The sequence below is a fragment of the Ambystoma mexicanum genome, chromosome 3p (assembly GCF_040938575.1).
Source record: "Ambystoma mexicanum isolate Mex_15411 chromosome 3p, UKY_AmexF1_1, whole genome shotgun sequence".
NCBI lineage: Eukaryota > Metazoa > Chordata > Amphibia > Caudata > Ambystomatidae > Ambystoma > Ambystoma mexicanum.
Window position 1 is genome coordinate 861,098,660 of NC_090925.1, and position 24,885 is coordinate 861,123,544.

A 24,885-nucleotide genomic window follows, 5' to 3' on the forward strand; every position below is an offset into this window, starting at 1 on the left:
GTATCTTCCACAAATGCTTTGAGGCAAGTACTTCTCACTTTTAGTGGGGCAATTTAATTTTTTTAATCTGACCAGTGCCTACAAGGAGCTATTTGGTGCCTGTTGTACATTGGGCTACTCTGAGGTGCACCTAGAGCCCAACACTAGTTCTTGCACTGAGTTTCCATCTAGCCCAACACTTTTGAAGTGCCCACTATGCTTACATGCCCTGTAACTTCGACAGAGGTGCCTCTGAGGTCTAAATGTCCAAATGTACTGGTCATCTTAGTCACTGGTTCTGAAGCATTCTAAGACTAAGCAATCAGTAAATTTACCAAGATTCGTCCGGCCCTGGCCCTTTCACCACCATTGTGACTGCTGGAGGTCAGCCTTTTTATTTCTTTTATTTTTTTTTTAAACTTTATATTTTCCAATATAACAGGATCAACAATAGTTAACAATTTTCAAAAGTTCTAACATTAGTATTTACCGAAAGTACAAACTATCAATGAGTGAAATGAGTAATTCCTAAAAGATTATAATTATCCAATGAGCATATTAACGAGCATACCAATACCCTATTGTCGTCAACCTTCTATACACTATTAGTATAAGATCTAAAACCAAGAAAAAAGAGGGAGAAAACATGAAGAAAGAAAAGAGAGAAGAAAAAATAAAAAAATAAACTAAGCACCCCCATATAAAATATACACACCCCACACCCAGCAACATGAAAAATGCAGCTATCGGATGTCAGTCACTAAACCCACTATGCACCATACAAATTATTAAAGGGTGACCAGATAGCCAAATAAATCTCTTCCTGATTTCTCCTATAATACATATTCTTTTCAAAATCTGGTAACTGAATATCATTGACCCAATCTTCAACCTGTGGCTTTTTCCTAGTTTTCCACAATCTCAAAATTTGTTTCACTGCCACTATTAAAGCCTTATTAATCCAACACCTATACCTTCTAGCAGTCGTACATGTTCCCCTATCTGATAAAAGAATTGTTGACAAGGGTGTCCCCAGAAAGCTAATGGACAATACTATATCCAACCTATCTAACACATCCCCCCTGAAACTCATTGATCTCAAAGAGGTCTGCCTTTTCTACGCAAACAGGTGCTACCGATAAACTTTCCCGTGAAGATCACTGCAAAGATGGGAGTAAAGACGAGCACCATTTCCTTCACATGGCAGTTGGCATGCAATCTTGCCCCTCTATTCCAGTTTTATAAAACCCAACTGCACTTTAAGCTTGTCTACTTTGCATCAAAGAGTAATATGAGCAAGCTAAAAAAAACACAAAGCAGGAAAGTGAAATCCTTTAGAACCTACAGCGTACAGGCCCACCCACACTGTTATTTGAGTACAAGGCCCTCTTCAACAAATTCTGCCAGAGAACCCACAGATTTGCATCCGCAGGATGACACAACTTAACTTTGGGGTTTTGCCACTTTTTCTGTGCAACCATACTTACTCCAACATTACAATGCACTCCCAAAACCAATATATGCTGATAAAGTAGCCTTTAGGCAAACATGGGGTCCTTAAAGAGCAACCGGGTCTTGGAGCCATATGGGCAAACCAGGACCATATGCTAATTGTTGCATTGGAAGGGGGACTTCAGTAGAAGTCCCTCCGATCACAAAAATAGGTTGGAGAGCCAAAAAATAAAAAGGTCAATGTATGCTAAAGAGTCATCCACCCTCCCAAATTCTGGCTTAACGCTCCCCGAAAGGAAATACCAGAGACTCAGGTGGTAACTGCATCTGAACAGTCAGGCTTAATTCAGGGGAGGCAGGAAGGCTGGTAGTAAAGTACACTTGATTATGAAGTACACCTAGACTCTCTACTAGGTATAATAAGTACTATAGGTTAACCATAATGTAGTAAAAACAATGTATCTGTGAAAACTGTAAGAATCAGTTAAGACTCAACGCACTCCTAAATTATCTGTTTCCCACTACCTGGTAGTAAGCACATGGCTGGGCTAAGGTGTGGGAAGATATGGGGAAGCCTAGGCAATCAACATGGACAGCAGCATTCATGATCAGGACACCATGTTCAAACACCAAACACTCACAGGAATTTCAAAGTCTCCTAGACATACAATTCTGAATAATACAAATGTTATCTGTGCATTAAATATATTGTCTTCGGGGAGGAAAGGTGTTAAACATGTAACCCACAGCGTGAGATCTAATGCTAGGAACACAATCGGGCATATAGCACCAACTCATTACGCAACAAGAAAAATAGTGTTACAATGTAACGATGCATTCCTCAAAGAAAGGAGTGGAATTATAATACTTTTAACACCACAGCTAGTCAGAGGTACCTTCTAAAATTGTGGGCTCTGGCTTCAAACACTATGTACCCAAGGGGGAACCAAGAACACTGTCCAGAGGCAGGCCACATACCATCAAAATCACTTTAGGGAAGTTTAGGGAAGTTTTCCTTCGGAATTAATAGGACAAAGTCAGCAGGCACAGCTGTGGTTATGGGGAAGGTACGTTCCAGGTCTATCTAGTTGTGGACAAGATGGCAAAAGATGCCAGGAGACGCCCTCTTGAAGAGCTACGGTGCCAAGTTGGAGACCTAGCAGCCCCAGGAAGACCAGGCGCAGAACAGGATTTGGGCCAATCTAAATCTATTGCAAAAACACAGGAGGTGGGGGGCCTGTGTAATCTTTCTAGCACGGGCTGAGGGTTAACACTAATAACCCATCAACCCAGGGTTCAGTGGGAAGTACTTACCATCCTGGTTCCCTAAAAGTCAGATCACGAATTACGGGACAACCCAGTAAGTAAAGATCATTCTATACATTTGAGGCCTACAGGATCAGATAACACTGGACCGAACCACTGACAACCCAGACAGCCAAAATGAATGTCACCTCAGGAGTGAAACCCACCAGCTAGATGTGAAAGCAATAGCAAAGCTTATTCCTAGAATACAGAGGGATAGCCAACCAGCCCAAAAGGGTCCGACGATGAACACAATGGTGTATGTGACCCAAATGACTAGGAAAGATGGATTATTGGTGCCCCAATACCCTTCTGGCGGACAACTAAGGCAGTAAAACGGGAAAGACAGTCCTAGCATGGAAGTCCCAACCCAGGGAAGCGAGGACTACCATCGAGAAGAATGGGTAGCCCTTGAAGGGCATAGAGAGCAGAAAATGTAAACCAGAGCAAAGCCAGTATGGCCTAACCATGTCTCATTGCAGCAGCCTTTTGGCACCAAATCTTCTAGCAGGTAAGTAAATCTGCAAAAAGCAATCAAACTCATGCACAATACCAGCCAGTCGCAGGCAGGGAATGGTAAGATTCTCCTCTATATAAACAAATACACCCATGGACCAGCCCTCCACTCACACAGCAGGGTACCTAAAAACTACCAAACATTCAGGTCCAGCTACACAGGATGTGTCATGGCCTGTCTAGGGCTAGGGAGCGGTCTAAACCAATCCAAACGACAAATGGTGCAGGGTTGGCTCAGAGCAAGCCCATGGGTGCACAATAGCAATTTTTAGGCCTGCCTCGTGGTTTTCAAAGACAAAGGAATGACCCAAAACAAAACGGCCAAGAGCAGGAATTAAATACATTAGTACCCTAGTGAACATCAAAGTGCATTGGGCTACTAATGCAGTAAATCAATTTGCACCCTTGGTGAAGCTGAAACTAAATTACAGCTTCTGCCAGCCTACTCCCTAAAACCAATGTAGGGTGATATAATTACACTAGGGCTAAATTGGGTAACTTCAAAAGCACCTCTCACAGAACCCATATTGGATACCATAGGACCAAGAGTTGCATTGGCAGGGGGACTTCAGCAGAAGTCCCTCTGCCCACAAAAGGAGTTTGGGGATCCTTAAAACCAAGGTGGGGGGGACAACAGGTAGGGACCCCCAAATGGTACAGCAGAACTCCTAAAAATGGAATGATGCCCTTGCCGTTCTGTCTCCAAAGGGATCAGTGAAGACTCGGGCTGAAGTTAGAAGGGGCTCTGCTTCTGAACCTATGACGTTGGATGTCCCACTGGACACACAGGCAAGATAAGCAGTCGAGGTGTTTTGCACAAGGTCTGCTGGCATGGTGACTGTACTAGGGTTCAAGCAGATCTCTCCATCGTAATAGAGAAGCAATCCCCAGGGCCAACAAGGAGGGTGCAGTGAGTACTTCATAAGAAGTGCACTTTTCGGATATTAGATGCGAGGTACAGGCCCACAATTCTTCAGAGCTCTGGAACAATGGCTTTGGCTGTGCAGGACTATGATTCTGTTCGGCCCGCTAGTTCAAGGGATGAAGGCACAGTGGAAGATCCCCCCTGTCGAAGGAGCAGAGATTTGCCTTGCAATAGATGGCTTGGCCAGTAGTTGTCCAAGCAGCCATGTCCCAGCACCTTTCTGTGGCCTTTCATGCTTGTGATCCTTGGCTCCAGTGGTCAATTGAAAAATGGCTCCAGATCCCCCTCTTGATATACAAAACCCTGAATGGGGAGGTGTGTGGGAGGGGCGGGGGGGCATTAAAACTCTGGACCACCTTTCCAGTTATGGACAGCCAGCTCTGGTACAGTCATAACCACTTAGGTTTGGGATGTGTATTGAACCCATCTGCATTCCCTTAAATAGCCCAAATCAGATCCATGTACACAAAGGCTACACCCGGGCTCTGAGCAGTGCCCGCAGAGAGTGTTCACCTTTTAAGACCTTTTCACACCCCCTACTCGGAGGGGTAAAGGAGGGGATGGGCAAAAGAACTCCAAAGCACAAAGACAGAGCTTAAACAACCTGACCAGCCAATTTGAGCACTGTACTATAGTGGACAAAGGGTTTCCATGCAGTAAAAAAATAAAAGGTACACAGCAGTGCTTTTGAAAGGTTGGCACCATTGCCACCACCCTGTATGTGCTCCACCAGTTATGTGAAAATTGACCATGTAGTCAAAGAAAGGGTGAAAGATGGTTCCCCTGCATTATTCTTCATGTGGATGGTATTAGTGGTACATCATTAATTTTAATGGGGACGGTGTCGCTCTACAATGGTCCCAAGAGTTAAGCAAGGGAATGAGGTTAAAAAATACTTACTCGCAAAAATTGTCAGATTTCCCAGGACCAAATAAAGTAGTTTGGAAGGGGAGGAGAGAAGCTACAAAAAGAAAAATCTTTTCTAACAGTCACTATTATTCCATATCAAAACAGTGGCTTAAGGATGCAGTTGCCACCCAGGTGGTCTCCATCTCAGAGCTTACTCAGGAATACTACTTCACTGTTGCAAAGATCAGTTGTATTCTTTACATCACCGTGGACGGGCCGCTCCAACATCTTCCCACCAGAGAGGTTGATAATGCTGCCAACTTTTTAGGTCCTGGCATCCCTTCGGGGAGGCAAGTGGTTCCATGTGGTGCTCCTTATGCTCCGCGTCAGCTGGGCTTGTGCTGTCTTCACCAAAGTTATTGCTGCATTTGGCCATCCTCACCCATCTGTGGCTGCACAGCTAGCTTCTTTTCCTTCACCCTGAACTAGCTCAGAAACACCGAGCGAATTGGCTGGCTTTGGCCTTTGTTAGGAAGATTCCTCTCTGAGCTTGTTTTTAGGATTTGAAGGAAGTCTACCTACAACTAGGCAGCAGGTTTACCCTCCTGCCCACCTATTGGGGATGTTTTTCTGAAGTCCTCTGATGAGAAGACCAACCTCTGTAAATATACAGATTTCCCACCAAGTTATTCCAAACTTGCACTAGTAATGCGATAAAGCAGCCTGACTTCGCTCTTGGAAGGCTCAGTTGGAGACCAAGCAGTAGGATGGGCCCACGACAAACCGCTTTAAGGACGTGTGTAAAGATGTACCACTGCAAAGCAGGCGTCTCAACGAAGCAACAGGCCACTCGGTTCCAGCCAGGCAACAGTTGTCTCTCACTTCTGAGGTACAGAGATTCCAATACAGAAGGCTGGGAGCTGCAGCAGGATCCTTCAACATCCCAGTTTTCCAGCTTCTTCCAGTTAAGTTTAGCACATAAAATCTAGAACCTCCTTGGGTCTCCATAGTCCTGTACCCACAATGGGCTCAGGGCTAGCCGTACCCTCAGATCTACACCAGTTCTCCTTAAAGTGTTGGTAGCCATTTGCTAACAGTAACACAAGTGCCTTTGTCAGCTCTGCAAAAAAGCTTATCTAGGCAGAAAAGTCCTTTTGTCCATTCCTCATGGTCCAATAAACATAGACTAACGAATATGAGGGTATTGGATTTTTAGCATGCCCTGATTGTGAAAGTAACACCTTATTGGGATATTTGCCCTTGAACACACTAAAAAGGCTATAGGATGTGATGTAGCCCAAAATAAAACATGGCGCAACCACCAACCTACAGCCCAACACAATTGTTGGGTTGAGAACATTCACCTGGTGAAAAAATTGCATGTTCGAGGAGCACCCTGCCCTCGTAGGCAAATGGTATAATGAAGGCTGCTCCATGAAAAGTGTGTTGAAGCAGCAGGGGAATTTCAAAAGCATATTCTCTGATAGCAAAAATAGTCTAGAAAACCAAAAAGCAGCCAATGGTTTAGAGAACTCTTAATTTAGCAAAAGGAGACTAAAATGATTTTCTGTCCTATTACCATCTGACTCTCGTAGTGGTAAATGGGGTGGAGCAGTCCAGGCAGTAGACTTGGGAGAAGTAGAATTGTTACATTATTAGTCAACACTTTGTGTAAGGGAAATGTTACACAATGTTTAACTGTAAATATCTTTCTTTGCTGTACAGGAAAATGAAAATGCTGTGTTAGAGGAAACTTTCTAAAATGTATAGTTGAGACCCTTGTGACCCTGGCAAGGTATGGTTAGTAGGAAAATGTAGGGGTCTTTGGGTAGCAGGGTGGAACAAGTTAGGGGTAGGCAGTGCTCCAGATAAGATTTTGAGGTGGGAGTATTTTACGCATGATTTTTCAAATTAGAGCGTAAATGCAATTTCAAGAGAGCAAAAATGAGTTTTCTCCTCTGCAAGATAGTAAAACGTATCCAACATACACCCAATGCATACGTAAAATCAGACCTGTAGCCCAAAAGAGTTGTAGATCAAAGTTGTCTGGCTTGGCTTTAACCATTTTATTACACTTGTGGAAAATATTCTGCCATAAAATTACTTACAAGTACCTGGTACTTACACAGCTTCATTTTCAAAATTCTAGAGCCTAGAAACTCTGTTAAGAACTACCTTTCTTAACAGAGTAGATTAAATTACCTTAAATTAGAGTAGATTAAAGATACCTTTCTTAAAGGTAGATTACTGCTAATCTACCTTTCCCGCTGTCTGCTGCAGGAAATTAATGTGGATCACCAGACACTAGTTAGCAATATCACTTCAAATAACCAAAAAGTGCATGCAAGCTGAATTGCATTATGGTAGGCATATTTATAGTTTTACTGGTTTATTGTTTGTGTACAAAGCCAAAAACCATAATTCTGGCAATTAAAGTTGGGAAGAAATGTAGACAAGTGCATAAGTTGAAGACTGGTCCCAAAGCCCTAATTCAACACTAAAGTGTGTGATCCTGGACAAATACTTTTGCCACTATGCCTTTTTAGCAAAAATAGAAATTGCTACTACAAGTGATTTATTTCCAACTAGTTACTACTAAAAAAGCCTGACTGGCCTCTGTTCCACTGTTCGACCTGTAGCATTAATAGTAGTGACCATTTATATAATGCACATGACAAAGTTCATCTCTTGGCTTACTCCTTGCTGCTTGTTTAATATAACTTCACATAAACTAGTCGAGTATTAAAGACTTGTCTGTTCCTTCCCCCATCTTCTACGTCCATCCTAGGAGAGCAGTCTTGATTGCCCAATAGGTTTCTTCCTAGATAGCCAAGAATCTGCATCTCGGACATAACACGCATCAAAGCAAATTCAGCCCATGACTGCTAATCACATCAGTGGTGGAAGTGGGAAAAAGGAACTAGTGGTCCTCTGGTTGCATCCAAAAAGGAGGGAGTAGGATGGCTGGACAGATGGGGTGGGAGGCAGGGTGGAGTATGGGGACAGGGGACCAGGATCACAATCCTTGGCTGAACAGTGAAGCAGGGATTTTAATCCACTCTGCAAATTTGACCACATACCTTCCAAGCGTTACTCTGTACAAATAGTTTGGATTTCAAGGCCTACAGTAATGATGTCTTCAAGAGTTTACTTCCAAAAACACAAATTGCATAATAACAGAACATGGCAACATGTAAATCCTTACATCAACATGTTCAGCCTGAATGGTAAACTAGGAGTCCCAAAAATCTAGTTAACCCCACTGTACTTTCAGTGATTTAATAAAAGAAGTTGTGTAATACACTCAGATATGGAGATTGCCCTCTACTGCCATCTAGTGGAGGAAAGTATGCTTTTTAATGAAAATAAATACAGCGTAAACGGTACGCAGAAGAAAATTAAATGCTCCGTAATGGCTTTAATTACATGCGTATAAAGCCAAGATACGCACCTTATCTGTAAGGCTGGGGGTAGGATGTCCCAAATGTGAGGTTTATTCTAAAGGCAATAAACTTCTCCCATAGAAGGCAATCCATGTGTTTTAAAGACAATCAATTGCTCACGATTCTGATTGCAACTGCAAGCTGTCAAAACGTATGGAAATAATTTTAATTCGTACATCGCCAGCGAAAGGCACACTCTCGTTTTCCAGTACATATTACGTTGAGGAAAAAATATCCCCACGTGAGAAAAAGCCATGGTTACAAGAGGTGTGCTTAGGTTTCCTATCCACTGACAAAGATTTGGCTGCAGATTCCACAATATTTTGGTGTTTTGAAAGCTGAGAACGACTGGAGTCCAATCATGTATCCTTTCATACCTTCGATAACCATTTGGGGTGGCCATATTCAAACCTTTTTAGGCAAATGCAGCATGTGGCTTCAATGTTTTTTCCAGTCAGTCTATTCAGGTACTCACCAGATCTCATCTTGATGGACCTTAAAACTTCAAGCTTCCTCAGCTCAAGCTATAAAACATCATATGTGGGCCCATCTATTTCCCTTCCCACAAAGGCAGTTCAGTTTAGCTGTGGCGCTCCTTAAGCTTCTAATGCAGTCATACCATCTAGTGGCTTTGTGTCAACGAGCAGGGCTATTCCTTAATAATTTACTAACTGCAGACAGATGTATACTGCCACCATCTTCCAGGACCTGCATGGTTACTTTTCAGAATAGCACAGGGTTTCGTTTGGGTGCCCCATGTAGGGACATGAGGCTCCAGGGAAAAAATCAGACTTGCACCAGGAGTAAGGCCTTGAATGAGGGGACACTAGGAGAAAAAGGTTTGTGAACCAGTCCGGATAAGCAAAGAAAATAGGGGGACTCTATCTAGAGGCACAGCTCAGAACTTTCACCTAGCAACCTTTAATCTTGGTGTTTACATCAACCCTTCCAAGTTATCATTGGAGGCAACTCTGAGAATGTACTTGTGTCCAACTACTACTGCAGAGATTTCCTTCCCAAGAGGGTTCTCATCTACTCTCCTTCTTTCAGAAAACCCGCAATCATCTTTCATGCTTTTGTAAACTGTGTTAAATAAACATACCGGAAAACTTCACTGGTGTGCTATATCTATCTTTAGGTCCTAGGTGCACGCGCTTCGCTTCTCAACTTTATGGGAACACCAGCTCCTGTAGAAAGACACTCTAAAAAATGCTCCTTCTAGTTAAGTGGCAAGTATAGAATATAGAACAACCAGGGTGTATGCCTCCCTTCACGCTTAAGGTTGACCCAGTGGCCATTTCCTCGTACTAGCATCCAGTATAGTCATTGTTCTTAGCATCTTTCTTGTTTTTAAGATGTTTTTCACTCTTTTTGAGATTTAGTTGGAAAGATTTATTTTCTCATGTGTATTGGCCTTTTCCTCACATGCTCATTCTGTTAAAAACCAGTGTACACATGTCTTGTATATCTGTAATTTGCAGCTGTTTATCCTGTGGATCTGAACCAGATGCACCGAAAAGACCAGGATTGTAATGGAAATATTTCCATTGGTTGTTGAGCACTTCTATTTTTATAAATGTGGTGCATAAATCCAAGAAACTGTGGCGGTTTACATGATGCACTGTTCACCATTCAAAAGGAGCTGCCTCTCCTCCTAGTTCTAGATTCACACAACAGGGTACGAAAATAAGGTTCCAGGTCTATATCTGGGCATGTCTATGCATTTGCATTTTTTTTGTTTATTAAAAACAAATAAGACAAGCTCCCTAATCCATCCACACATGAACGTTTTTCTATACCTTTTTTACTTGTTTTTCATGTTCCCTGAAGAATTACATATATTGATGTCAATAGACAGATGCAAAAGTACCGCCAGAAATGCATCAGCATAAAGACAGGTCACCGAAAAGCAAATTTGTTTCTTTAAAATGATTGACACCAGAGTTCGTTCCATGTAGCCAAAGGCCACCAAAAGACAAGTTACATTCATCCTGGTTGCCCTGAACAAATAAAGGCCCCTAAAACAAAATGGCCTAGAGCATGACTTAAAATCTACATTGGTAGGCTCCCAATGCAGTAAATCAACCTGCATCCCTGGTGAAGCCAAAACTAAGTAACAGCTGAAACCAGCATACTCACTAAAACCATTGCAGGGTGATCTAATCACGCTATGGCCAAAATGGGGTGCTTAGAAAGTATCCCTATCCAAGAAGCCTTATGGGACATTATGCTCTTGGAGTCAAAATGTGTTGCAGTGGCAGGGGGTCATCAGTAGAAGTCCCTCGGCCAACAGAGTTCCCAAAAATTAGGTTCTATGTTAACCGCTTCTGTTACTCCCCTTTCAGTTCTCATTCAGAAGACAATGAAGATTGCCCATGCTGAGAGCGCTGGACAGTCTTGATTCTATTAAAGACAAGGAGGCGAGCGTTATGCTTATCTTTCTTTATTACTGCCTAAATAGCATTTTCAAAATTCATTTTTTTAAACATATTTCTAAACTGACAAAACGTTTGTTCATATCCTTCCCCTTGGAACTAAAAGGGTTGTTAGTTTTGTGTTCCTTTAAAATGTTTATACCAGGACTACCAAACCCTGTGTCTCTGCTTCCTGTAGTCTTGTCTGACTTAGTGTACAATCAGGCTCTGCTTCCCCCTATATGTAGCCCTCTCTTGTACCAATCCTCCTCTTTCTTTGGTAGCGATGTCCATGTAACCTTTAACATTATCCATTAACTGTCACCTGATTGAACCGGAACTTCTTCCTTGCACTCTCAATCCAATGGAACTTTAAAACTGCATTCCTGCTCCTGATGACGTGTACATCTCAGGTTTATTTCTGGTTTTCTCCTGCAACCAATAGAAATCAATCATAAGGGCGGGTTCTCGTTAACATATGCGGCTTACGCCGTCACAAAACATATGTATACTTATTAATACGTATTCAACATTACATAGCCCTGGGTGGGATATAATGCTCGCCTCTTTGTCTTAAATAGAATTAAGACTGTCCCGCGCTCACCGCATAGGCAATCTTCATTCTATGTTGAGACAGGAGGCGAGCATTATGCTTGTTCAAAGCAGTCAATCACTGTATTTGCTATCTGAGAGATATGCTTGAAATAAAAGGTTTTAAATGTGGATTCATTTGACCAATTGGCAGCTTTCATAATATCTTGCAATGGTACCCCCGCTGAAAACGCTCTAGAAGCCATTGCGCCTCTTATAGAATGAGCCCCAAATGTAGATGGATCAATACCATCCCAGTGCATCACTTCTCTAACCCACCTGGCTATCGTGGCCGTCGCTACTGAAATGGTTTCCTACGCGCAATTAGCAGCTGAGTGACGCCTCTGGGCCTAATCTGTGCTGTAGCTGCTTCGTAATCTACCGCCGGGCACAGGAGAACATCCTCAGAGGCCTCCCACTCAATTGAGACTCAGATTTAAAACAAATACACAACCTAACACAGTTGACGTAATGCACTATTACACAATATGCAATAGTGCTGATGATGTTTAACTTACAAAGTGCTTGTTTGTTGATTATTGTTGCAGACAGTGTTTAAAACGACATAACTTTGTGTTCATTTCCTGTTTTGATCATTTCTGCTGAAAGTGGCAAGCAGATCTATGGTCAATTTAGTGCTCACAATACACTGTGAGCTATCACAATGGCATTAATGTTTTGTGTGTGAACTGGCCCACTGTCAGAGGATTTACTTATCTGGACTGCTGCTACTGGACGCATCATTTTTGTGAACGCCCACGGCGCGGATGCCAATCAGAACGTGATTGGTCTAAACTGCCCGAACCGACTTGACGCCCGACATCTTTGCTGTCCGGTCCCTGAAAATCTCGCTACGAAAAGATCCGTCGGATGGAGCTTTGCACCTTCTCAAGTGCTGATTATGTCCCCATGAACTGGGACATTTCTTGTGCGAAGGTGTCCCCAAATAATAGGCCTTTCGCTTCTCCACTTGCCTCATAAGATGCCAGGTCGTTCAATTTCCCATCGATCTTGAGCAACACTCCTCGTCTCCTCTCTGCAGAGAGTGTGCAGTTACCGTTGCGTAATTTTTGCTCTGACTTCTTTGTCCAGCGGCTTTCTCATGTGTTGTGCCATGTATTGGGCGACTTTGGGCAAAGGCACCGACTCTGACGATCTCGGATGTGCTGTCGCCTCGGGGTCAAACATCTCTACAAGCTCCTCCTCCTCACGAGGTTCTTGTGTTGGCTTGGGTTGAGGCATCACAATGTCTCTCTCGCCTTCGTCTGGCGAATAGCCTGCATCCTCCTCTTCATTGTACACCCATGGGGTAGGGGGTCGAGAGTCTGGCACTGCTGCCCTCATCAAAAAGGCCTTCTTTAGCCACCTTACTGGGTCGGCTGACTCTAGAATCCACCCCTTCAGTGTTGCTCGGGGGCATCAAAGAGGAGGTGGTCCTCTTGCAAGCTTTTTTACAGCCTTGGTGTCAACCCCTGTGTCAGGGTGTCTCGCCGGTGTCCTCTCCTCTGGGCTGAGTGCCCTCTTTCTTTTGATTACTTCATTGTCCGCCTTTTGCTTATTAAGCAAGGCTTCCAGGTGATCTGGCCGTTGGGCTAGAGGCATCATGCCTCCTGTTACTGCTTGAGACAGTGAGTCTCCCCTTACCTTCTTGAAGCTCGGGGAGAGATCCTCTTCCTCTGCAGCAGTTGGTCTCCCCATTCTTCAGCACTCCATTCTGGTGATGTGCTTTGGGAGGCTGTGTGGCTCTGATAATGTGCCATTGTATTTTATGAGCTACTGTGAGCTGTTAGAGGGGACTTCAGCAGTTAAAACCACACAGAGCGTGTTTTCTTCTTTTTTTTTTTTTTTAATCAATGAAATGAGTTTGCCGTGTTCGTGAAATCAGCCGATTTACCAGCGCGTTTGAATCTCTATATGGAGATTCCTCGCGCTAAGCAGGACGGGAGAGAACAGTCTCCTTGCCTGCCGGCGCCCACAGGGTCCTAGAGACCTCTGCGCACTGCGTTGTTCCCTACGTGAAGGAGGAGGCAGGGCTGGTCGCCTCATGCGGCTGCGTTCGCCCGCGGCACCGGCCCCAGCCTCCTCTATTGAGCCGAAGTACCTGCATGAGGGAAAGTGAGTTTTCTCGTTTGCTTTCACACGCAACACTTTAAAATAATGGTATTCCTATTCTGAGGGAAAGTAGATTAGTTCGCTTGCTCTGAAATATTTCCTGCGCGTGTTAAATGCAGATGTATAATTTGCATTACTCTCTAATAACTGTAAGCCGTAATACAAATTAAACCTTTACCACAACGGGTGCTAATTAACTATGAACTGTATAAATCCATGCATTAACAAAGGTACTTATCTTCTCAAGCAGAAACAAAGAAAGAGGATTGGTACAAGAGAGGGCTACATATAGGGGGAAGCAGAGCCTGATTGGACACCAAGAGTCAGACAGGACTACAGGAAAGCAGAGACTCATGGGGTTTGGTAGTCCTGGTATAAACATTTTAAAGGAACACAAAACTAACAACACTTTTAGTTCCAAGGGGAAGGATATGAACACATGTTTTGTCAGTTTGGAAATATGTTAAAAAAATTTGAATTTTGAAGATGCTATTTAGGCAGTAATAAATAAAGATGAGCATAATGCTCGCCCCCTGTCTCGACATAGAATTGGTTTGGAATTTTGTCAGTGAATAAGCAGGTTTACCCATATTTTCGCTGTTGTTCTGATGGAGGAGTTGAAATATTGCGGGTTTGTATTCAAGCACGTTACTTGAAAACGTTGCCTTCATATTTTCTGCCTGATAAGGTTGGAGGTGGAGTTCATGCCTATCCAGCCTGATATTGTAGCAGAGCCTATTCCCCTCGTTAATACTCTGGTTCTTCCTCCCTTGGTGCAGCCTACTGCCTCCTAGATCATGTGTAATTGAATACCTCTGCTGCAGTGGATGATGTGTCTTTATGTTCACTAAACGTGATTGTTTAGGGATGAAGCTTTTGGGTCTTTAGCCTTAGTTCCACCAGGAAATCTGCCTTTTCAGGTCGATTTTCAAAGTTTCAACCAAGGGAATCATCTGTCAATGTTTTGATCAAAACATGGTGTTTGGTGTGTGCAGCACTAGTGTGAAAACTTTTTTGCAATTATTTTTCCAAACATTTAACCCACAAATATGAATCCTCTAAAGATGAGCCAGTTACATAACAAAGAAAACTTGCTCGGGAGTAATCTGTGGCGACGGTGGCCCTATGGAAGGGGAAACTCAATATCCAACATTGCTCATTTCCTAGTTCAGGAAAGTCAAGACAAGGACAGAGCAGCAAACCAAGGGATCAATGTGATCACTGCAAATATTTTACTGCAAATTACAAAAATGTTGAATTTCACCATATATATGGGGTGATCTCCCCTACCCCCTCCACATGTATTTACTTTCTCCAGCATTGGATCTTTCATGGATTCACATGCTTAGAATATTCCCCGTCGTCAGACTGGGAACCCTCGGTACACATATATATAGTCATTTCCTATAGGAAAAAACTTCCGACACTTGTGTGTCCTATCCACGTCTACGTCCTCTCCGGGGCCGCCCACGCAAGCCCCGTTGGACGTAATGGTATAAAAGCCCCACCCCCGCGGGTCCCGTCAGATTTCAACCGTCTCCAAAGATAGTGGGATCTCCTCGCGTAGTCTCTACTGCTAGATTTTCTTATTGTTGAACTCCTGTGAGTTTGTTAATTTTATCGGAATGTCGGGAAAACCTCTTTTTCGCCCGTGTGCCACGTGCGGACTGAAAAAGGTTTACGAGGGGGTCGGCCGTTTAGACTGTATTTATGGCCTTCACCCTCCTCACTCGGCAGACCAGTGCGATATATGTAAAGGTTTTTCCCAGAAAGCCCTGAAGGATCGAAATCGTCGACTGGTATCCTGGTTAAATGACGGTGCGGGAGCGTACCCTCAGTCAGAGGTGGGCTCTGTGCGCAGCGTGACCTCTGCGAAAACATCGGGAGCCCCTCGACGGAACCCCTGGCTAAGAAATCGCAACCTGCGGAAAAGGACGTTCCGCGAAGTCACTCTTCCAGGGACTCGTCCAAAGACTCGGCAGGAAAGACATCCTCGTCATCTTCGTCGAAGAAAGGAAAGGAGAGGCCTAAAACCTCCTCGGGCGATCAACACAGATCAGCCACGAGTAGAGTTTCGGATAAACGCAGGGAGAGCGCTATGAAGGCGGGAACGCCTAAACCACCTGCAGGCCGGACGTCGACGAACCAGTCGGGTTCTTCACTGCCGCTGACGCAGTCGATTTCACCCGTCGTCATCCCAGCGACGACCTCGGCGACGATGCCCTCGTCGACGGAAGTGCTGGCCTGGAGACCGGAGGTATTGGATATGTGGTTGCCTGACACGTTGCTACAGGAACAGGCACCGTCAAGGGCCTCGAAAGAAGACGACGGCTTCAGAATTGTGAGCCCAGAGGACCTCGGTCTACGGCCCAGGTTTCCATCAGGGGCAACTTGCTCTCAGCTGTTTACCCAGCCTCCAAGTTCTCAGGCGACCCTGTCCACGGAGGTACTGTCCTCCTTGCACTCGCTGCTCAACTCGCTGGACGAAAGGCTTCCACCTGTACCGTCGACGCCCCCCCCCCCCCCGTCGACGAGCCCGGCCCTTCACACCGCCCGACCGGTTCTATCGGGTTTCCAACTACTCCGGCAGTACAGGAGGTGTCCAAACTATGCGTCACCCATTTTCTGAGCCGGCTGTCAAAGGCCGCATTGAAAAGAAATTTAAGGTACCAGACTCCACACCAAAGTGTCTTTCGGCTCAACCTACACCGGACTCAGTGGTGTCGTCGGCGGCGACGAGAAAAGCAAAGGCCCAACATAAATGCTCTACCCCTCCAGATAATGAGGCGAGGCGCCAAGACGTGTGGGGAAAAAAAAAAGGTTCTCTCTGTGGGGGCCTCAACGGTGAAAGCAGCTAACTCCCTGGCGATTATGGCCAGATATGATAGGGACATGTGGCACGGACTGGCACCTAGCCTGGACCACCTCCAGGAAGAACGTAGGAGAACGGCGATGTCCCTGGTGCGTGAAGGCGAGGAGGCATCGAATCATGCTATTAACATAGCGGTGGACCTGGCAGATTCGGGCTTTAAACAAATAAATAACGGAGTTGTACTAAGACGCCAGGCTTGGCTTAAATGCACCAACTTCAGACCCGAATTACAGTTAAAAAAAAAAAAAAAAAAAAAATTTTGGACATGCCCTTCGAAGGTGATCTTCTTTTCGGAGAAAAGGTGGACGAGGCCTTGAAGGGCATGAAGGAGGACTCAGATACAGCACGCTCGTTGGGTTCTCTCCAGAGTGGTAAGCCCTTTCGTTCCGTTTGTCCCTTTAGAGGAGTATCTGGGAACTCAAGATTCTCAGCAACCAGGGATCGATCCTTTGGTAGATCAGCGTATCCTTCCCTAGGATATAGACGCTCCTCTCAGACCTCAAGCCGGCGAAGAAAATTCCAATCTTCCAAGAGATTACCAACTTATTCGTCGTCGACGAGCAAACAGAAAGACCAGCAATGACGGGAAGCGTACCGTTCTGGGAGGAAGAGTGTCAAGCTGCGTCGAGGAATGGGAATCCATCACAACAGATCAGTGGGTTTTGGACACTGTGAGGTACGGACATTCCCTACTATTCAAATGCAAACCTCCAAAATGTCCACCTATACGCCTATCCCAGCCACATCTAAACATCTTGCGGCAGGAAGTAACACTCATGTTACAGAAAGGCGCCATCGAATTAGTTCCTGCATCGCAGAAAGGCCTAGGAGTATACTCGCGGTGTTTTGTGGTAAAGAAGCCAAACGGAAAATGGCTCCCTATTCTCGACCTGCAAGACCTCAACATGACCCTACTGAGTCAAAAATTCAAATTGCTTACACTGCAGGAGGTGATCAGATCCATCCAAAGGGGACGATTTTTTGGCGTCACTGGATCTACAGGACGCGTACTTCCACATTCCGGTGTGTTACAACCACAGGCAGTTTCTGAGGTTCATGGTAGGTCAGACACACTACCAATTTGCAGTGCTCCCATTTGGTCTAAAGTCCTCCCCAAGAACGTTTACAAAATGTTTGGCACCTGTGGCAGCCTGGCTTCGAAAGGGAGGGCATCATGTATACCCGCACCTCGACGACTGGCTGGTGAGGGGATCCTCCCCAGCGTCGACCAACGACAGCGTACGAGCCACCTTACAACTTCTGCAACGACTGGGGTTCGCAGTGAACTTCGAAAAGTCTTCGCTAAAGCCCTCAAGGAGCTTGAAGTTCTGGGGAGCTCAATTCGAAACCCGCTCGGGAATAGTGAAACCGTCCCTAGACAGAATATTGAAAATCGAACAACTGACGAGTCAACTTCGCCTACAGAGCACATTTTCAGTGAGAAAATATGTGGCAATCCTGGGTTCCATGGTTTCGTGCATCCACCTAGTAACGAACTGCTGATTGTTCATGAGACCTCTACAGGAGTTCCTGTCGGACAGATGGAAGCAGGCCACGGGCCGGTGGTCAGACAGGATAACTGTCGACGACGAGGGTGTCATCAGAACCCTCCAATGGTGGAAAAGCTTTCACAACCTGGACAGAGGGGTTCCTCTACAAGAGCCGGAATTTCAGAAGACCATCATAACGGACGCCTCTCTGACTGGCTGGGGAGCACACATGAACGATCATCGAACCCAGGGCAGATGGTCTTCGACCGAATCGCACCTACACATCAACGTGCTGGAACTGAGGGCAGTGAGATGGGCCCTGAAATCATTCCTTCCACATATCGAAGGATCAAAAGTAAGAGTGCTGACAGACAACACGACAGCCAGGTTTTACTTGATAAAGCAAGGCGGCACCAGATCCAGGACCCTTAGTGGCTTACCATCTCCCGGGTGTGAAGAACGTGCAAGCGGATTCCCTGAGCAGGACAATGGCTCAATTACACGAGTGGGAGCTGGACACCGGTCAGCTGAAAATAATCTTCGAAAGGTGGGGGACCCCCTCAATCGACCTCCTCGCAACGTAAGAAAACACGAATTGCGAACAGTTTGCGAGCAGATGGCCCCAAGAAGGATCCCTGGGGGAAGCGTTCTCGTTTCCCTGGACGGACAAATTCCGGTACGCTTTCCCTCCGTTCCCCCTTATACGGGGGACAATCCAGGGGATTCTTAGGTACAAATGCCGGGTCATTCTGGTGGCACCGTATTGGCCGAGACAACCATGGTTTTCCGACCTCCTACATCTGTCGTTGGAACAGCCTATAACTCTCCAGAAAGTGCCGAACCTACTGTCCAGGGACAAGGGAACGGTGTGGCACCACAATCCGGACAGCCTCAATTTAACAGCATGGCTCCGGACTTCTCAGAGTTTGGCGGCTTGACAGTCTCGGCGGATTGCCGGAGGATTCTGCAGGCGGCTAGTGCCCCTTCGACGAACAAATCATACATATGCAAATGGCGAAGATTCTGTACGTGGTGTCAAACACAGCACAAAATTCAGCCTTTAGAAGTAACCCCTGAACAAATTCTTCCGTATCTTCTTCACCTAGCGGAGAGTGGCCTGTCCTCTTCGTCCATCAAAGTGCTCTTGGCTGCCATTCAAGGTTTACGAGGAGGAGACAGTCTTCACCATTATTCAGTGACAGGCTGGTGAAACATTTCATGAGGGATCTCTTTAGAACTTTCCCCCCTACGAAACGGTTCCCACCGTCGTGGAGTTTAAATGTGGTGTTGGCTGCCTTAATGAAACCTCCGTTTGAACCAATGTCCTCTTCATCCATGCAGTTCCTATCTTGGAAACTGGCTTTCTTAATTGCCATTACATCGGCTAAGAGAATATCGGAATTACAGGCATTAGTCATAGATCCTCCATATACGAGGTTCTTTAAGGACAAAGTAATTTTATCAACCAACCCTACTTTCATCCCGAAAGTACCGACAGTCTATCACAAGCACTCTACCCTGGTCCTCCCTACTTTCGTTGCGTCGACGGCGGAAAAAGCCCTTTATACTCTGGTCGTCAAAAGGGCGTTAAAAAAAAAAAAAAAATGTTACCTGCAAAGGACGCAAGATATCAGAACTACCAGACAGTTGTTAATTGCCTACGGTCCGTCGGCGAGAGGAAAGGCATTCTCCAAGCAAGGCCTGGCTCGTTGGGTCTCTTCGGCAATTACTTTTAGTCACTCCAAAGCTGGGAGACCCCTACAGGGACGCCCTAGAGCCCATTCCACGAGATCGACAGCCTCCTCCGCGGCTCTATGGGCAGGAATTCCTCTGACAGACATCTGCCAGGCGGCGGCATGGTCTGTTCCACACACATTTACACGCCAGTACTGCCTGGAAAGGCAGCACGCGGATGAAATACAGATGGGAAGGGCAGTTCTGCACCATCTGCTTCAATGAGGTAAGCCAAGTACGGTGAACCTGTTCTCTTACCTTGCCTAGGTTTGTTTTTGCCTTCATGTGTCGGTTTTTAAGTACATGAATATAGATATGCTTGTATATGTATATATGTATATATATATAGGATTATGAATTATGAAAATATGTTGCTGCTTATACACACATATACATGTGTGGACTGGTAGTGGTTTTGTCGTAAACGTACGTTACATTGCATTCTCTCCTCCTTTCTTCGAGGATACTGCTATACAATCTATTCGAAGCATGTGAATCCATGAAAGATCCAATGCTGGAGAAGGGAGTAGTTTCTTACCTGTAACTCCATTTCTCCAGCATTGGTATCTTTCATGGATTCACATGCGCCCGCCAGCCTCCCCGGAATGCAATGTGCAAGATATGTGCATAAGCAGGCTCCCCCCCTTCTACTTTGGAGGGGCCGAAATCTGACGGGACCCGCGGGGACGGGGCTTTTATACCATTACGTCCAACGGGGCTTGCGTGGGCGGCCCCGGAGAGGACGTAGACGTGGATAGGACACACAAGTGTCGGAAGTTTTTTCCTATAGGAAATGACTATATATATGTGTACCGAGGGTTCCCAGTCTGACGACGGGGAATATTCTAAGCATGTGAATCCATGAAAGATACCAATGCTGGAGAAATGGAGTTACAGGTAAGAAACTACTCCCTTACCCACCCCACACATATATAATGACATTTTTGCATTTGCAATAAATGTATATGCAGTGATAGACTGATACCAAAGAAAGTGACAAAAACATCAGGCCTTGCCCTTAGAAGAGAGAACGTAGCTTTCATATTGTCAAGTTGCTCTATGCAAGTAGTGAAGGCATTTGACAATCTTACTATCAAACTTGCTCTAGATTTGGCTGGTGAAATTTCTGTTTTACTCAATTTGGATAAGTAAGCAGACCTCATACAGCTTTCTGTTCATATTATTATGATAGACATGGTAATCTCAAAAGGTGTGGTGGTGAGCAACTAACGCAATTCAGATGTCCTGAGGAATGTAAAGTAAATTCAATACAAAGGTACACTTTGTTTGCTCTTAAGATGGATGAAGTGCAGCAACACTGTAATCCAAGTCACTTGTTCAAATCTTATTCTGCTGATAAAGCTTGACTTTGAAAGCGTGTTCCTTGCATTTTTTTTCTGTGGGGCAAAACACATCTCCAATATTAAAAAGTGATTTTCTGACAGTAAAACCTGCCGCTGTGTTTCATGGAAATGGTCTCACTTAACACAAAAGTTTGTCAGAGCCTCCTGTTACTTTAAAAAACATTCCTCACAAGTACAGAGCCCATTTGTACAGCAATGATGAGATAGTAACAAGGGTAATTGAGATTTAACCATTGTGAGAGGATTATTTTTCAAAGGCGCTCTTGGTTTCAAGTTACATCCCCAATGCCATCGAAATAGAATGCCAGAACTCCCTACAGAGATCAAAAATCAAACATCTCTGGATGCAATAAAGGACGGTTGGGAGCATAGAGCAGTCAAAGATTTTATACCTGATACTTCAAAATAAAAAAGTAAGGTAGCATGAAAACAGTTCTGGAATTTTTATTTCTAAATCTTTCTTTTGTTTTAGACCGATTGCATTATCCAGACTATTCACATCTCAGAGTCTCTACAAGAAGAGTATTGGTTAGCGGTGCTGGGCCTTCAGGGAACATTTCCATTTTCCCTATCAATGAAAATGATTAGAAAGGTAGCTGAGCAGTGCGTACGAAAGCAGAGGCATGGATATACCACTTGCTCACTCGCTCTTTTCCTCACAGCAATGTTTTTTTAATTAATTATATGTGCCGAGCATGCGGCAGTCCTGTGACTTGTGGACTAGATATTCCATCATTATGGGGAAAGGGTAGCGAAGACTAGAAGTACAATAGGCAGTACATCGATTTACTTGTATATTCCTGAAGCGTGGAAGTATCGGCATATACCGTTTCGCTGAACTAAATGTAATTGATCAATGCACTAGTACTCCCACATCCTGTCCCTTTTCGTCCATACTGTATGGGCATCAGAGTCTTTTTGCCCTGCAAAAATATTGCACTTCTCCCCATGGTATCACACCTCATTCCCTTTTTCTGCTCGATGGGAACAGACGTTTGCTCTGCGGCAGTGATTATTTTGCTGTGCACTCCCCTTTCCGCGCGGTACTGCATGGGTGTTTTTCTAAATTGTTATTTACTCTTAACACAGCCTTCGGGTCCCTGCCCCCTTGGTGCATGTCTGGTTCGTCCGGGTTCAGTAGGTGTGTGTTTTGCAGCACCCATTGCTCATGTCTGATACCCATTCACTCTGTTATGAGTGTTTGGAACCAGAATCCCAGTAGGATTTGTGTGCCCGCGTGCAACACACTTACTCCACATTCATTGAAGAACAGGCTGGTGGGGTAGGGACAGATCTTTTCAAAGTTTCCTCCGGAACATCTGAAGAGATTTGCACAGATTAAACAAAAGTTAAGTTAAGTGAACCTCCTTTTTTTTTCTTTCTTTTTCTAAAGTACCTCAGAAGGGGGTCTCCTTTCTGGGGCGTTCTCTGACTGGGAGGAGGCGGAAAGACTCTAGTACCCCCTCCTCTACCAGACCTTCTTTCACCTCCTCCCTTGCCCCCTGAGCCTCAGCAGCAGGGACGCTTTGATGTCCAAAGCGTCTAGCACCAAGGGCACTGTGATGAATCTGATGTCATCACTCCTTTCTCTGAGGTAGCCTTTCCCTATGTGGCCAGGGAAAAGCAGCCGCTACCTGATCCTGGGGTGTGGGGGCTATTTGAGGGAGGGCCACCTGGAGGGAGGCGGCCATCATTGGGGAAAGTCGCATATTTCTTTTTCCCTTTCGCAGATGTTCCCTCCATACCGCATGCCTTTATTGCATACTGTAACACTCTTCCCTCAAACCCTTACCAGACTTACTCTTTGTGTTGGTCAACTGGACACAAAGGACAAGACCTCACCTATTGAGATGAGGAAGAAGCGAGGAGAAGTAATGATTACTGCCAATAAAGTGTCAGGCCGGCTTCCACAACATCATAGGAGAGACATGGTAACCACTACTGAGAAGAGAAATGGGGAAAGAACAATATGGATCACTACGACCGGTAAAACTACACAGCAGTCTAGTTGTTGGAGGTTACTTAATCTTGCCGGGAGCTTTAAAAGCTGTGCAACTGACAGCAAGGGAGGTGAGCACCAGATGCGCACTGCACGGTGACTGGCGAAAATACCGACCAGTACTCTGTGGAGAGGGACGCCACGGGAGACAGTGTCCCAGCTGACCCAGGCGGCAGAAGAGGAAACCGGAGTGTAGACGTCTAGCCGTCCGAGATCGCAAGTCAGCAGGAACCAAAAGACAAGGCGAAGCAGTTGACAGGACGCACGCCGAGCCAGCAACCAGAAGGAAATCTGAGCAGAAAAATGCAAAGAACACTACAAGCACCCAGTAAGCCCAGGTAAGTCAAAGGGTTGCCGGGTGGTCTGAAAGTGTGTGCCTCTTTGTGGCTAAGCTACTTATAAGCCATATCAAAAAGGGTAATCAAGCCATATCAAAAAGGGTCAGAATTGAGCAAGAAAGGCAAATATAAATCCACTGGGAAAAGAGGCTAAAGCCCATAGCATGAAGGAGAAAGCTATTAAAGAAACAAACATTAAGTAGGCAATGATACAACAATATTGGGTAAGTATTTCATGGGTGAAAGGAAAAGTCTAGTGGAGTACACCAGGTGAAGATAAATGTTTGCAAGTAACTCTATGAAAGTCCTGGAAAAGCCTACAAAAGCAAATGGTTTAGAGAAACCTGAGCAAAAATTGCAAGTTCGGCCAGTCTGGCTCTTTGTTTGTCCAGGAAAGAATATCCTGGCTTGGAAGATTATGTGGACTGAAATAAATGAAAGCACGGTCTATGAAACTGCACATTGGCACTCTTCCCCTAGCTAAGGTCAGGCATCATTGAAATACGTGCATCTCAGCCGCTTGTCCTTTCTGTCCATATGAGATTGAAAAAGTAGTGCATTTTATTTTGTTTTTGTTTTGTCCCAAGCACACTCGTATTAGGAAAAGATTTTTGATGCTGCTTTTAAAGCCGTTTTGTATCATAAGAATTGATGCAGTGCTTGACCTTTGTATGGCAGAGGACTGTGAGTTGGCAACTAATTGTCTGGGGAATTACTTGCTCCAATCTTGGAGGGTGAGATGTAAATACGCCACCTTATTGTCGGTCTCTTGTCGCCGAGTCAGGTGTTATTACATTTTTTGCTTTTAAACTTGCGGCCCCTGGTTTTTGTTATAGTAGTGCCGCATTTTATAGAGTTTTGTCAATGTTTTAATTATCGCAATACATTGTGTTAATTGTAATGTTGTACATTCTGTGTATGACTTTATATGATTGAATTGGATCGAAAATAAAGTAAATGGAAAATCCTGGTAGGAGAGTATACCAGGCACAATCAAGTATTTGTAAAAGGAGCATCTCAAGGAAGATCCGTGCCCTTGAGATTACGAAGTCTTGAAAGCGGGACGTGCATAACAAATTACCAAACAAGAACCTCAAGGAAGATCCATGGCCTTGCGATTGGAAAGTACTAGAAGTGTGAGAAAGAGCCTGGCAGATGAATATACCAGGTGATCTGCAAGCCTTGGACTTGAAGTCAAGTTGGAATACTGTAAAGAAGAGAATCCATACGAAGTCACATTCCCTTAGGATTTTTGAACTGTTTGAAACATAAGGAGAAATCTGGAGATGGGAGCTAGGAACTAGATTATTCTTTGTTGGAACTTTTTGTTGTGAAACCTGCGAAGGAAGCCATCCCCTTGAGAAAGATGTTGTAGAGGTAGCCAAACAATGTGGGTGAAAACTCATTCCTGTCGTGCTGTAAACCAGATTAGATGCTCACTACAGGCAGTTGGAGACAAAAGGGGCTTTTGCTAGCATCTCACCCACAGCCCCATTAATCTT

At 44.8% G+C, this 24,885-nt stretch overlaps 1 protein-coding gene across 4 annotated transcripts in view; it reads left to right on the forward strand.

Moving 5' to 3' along the window:
• LOC138581009 (serine/threonine-protein kinase TAO2) overlaps window positions 1-24,885 on the forward strand; it is a 1,567,916-nt gene that overhangs the window by 1,265,368 nt on the left and 277,663 nt on the right. The gene's annotated exons all lie outside the window — the stretch shown is intronic.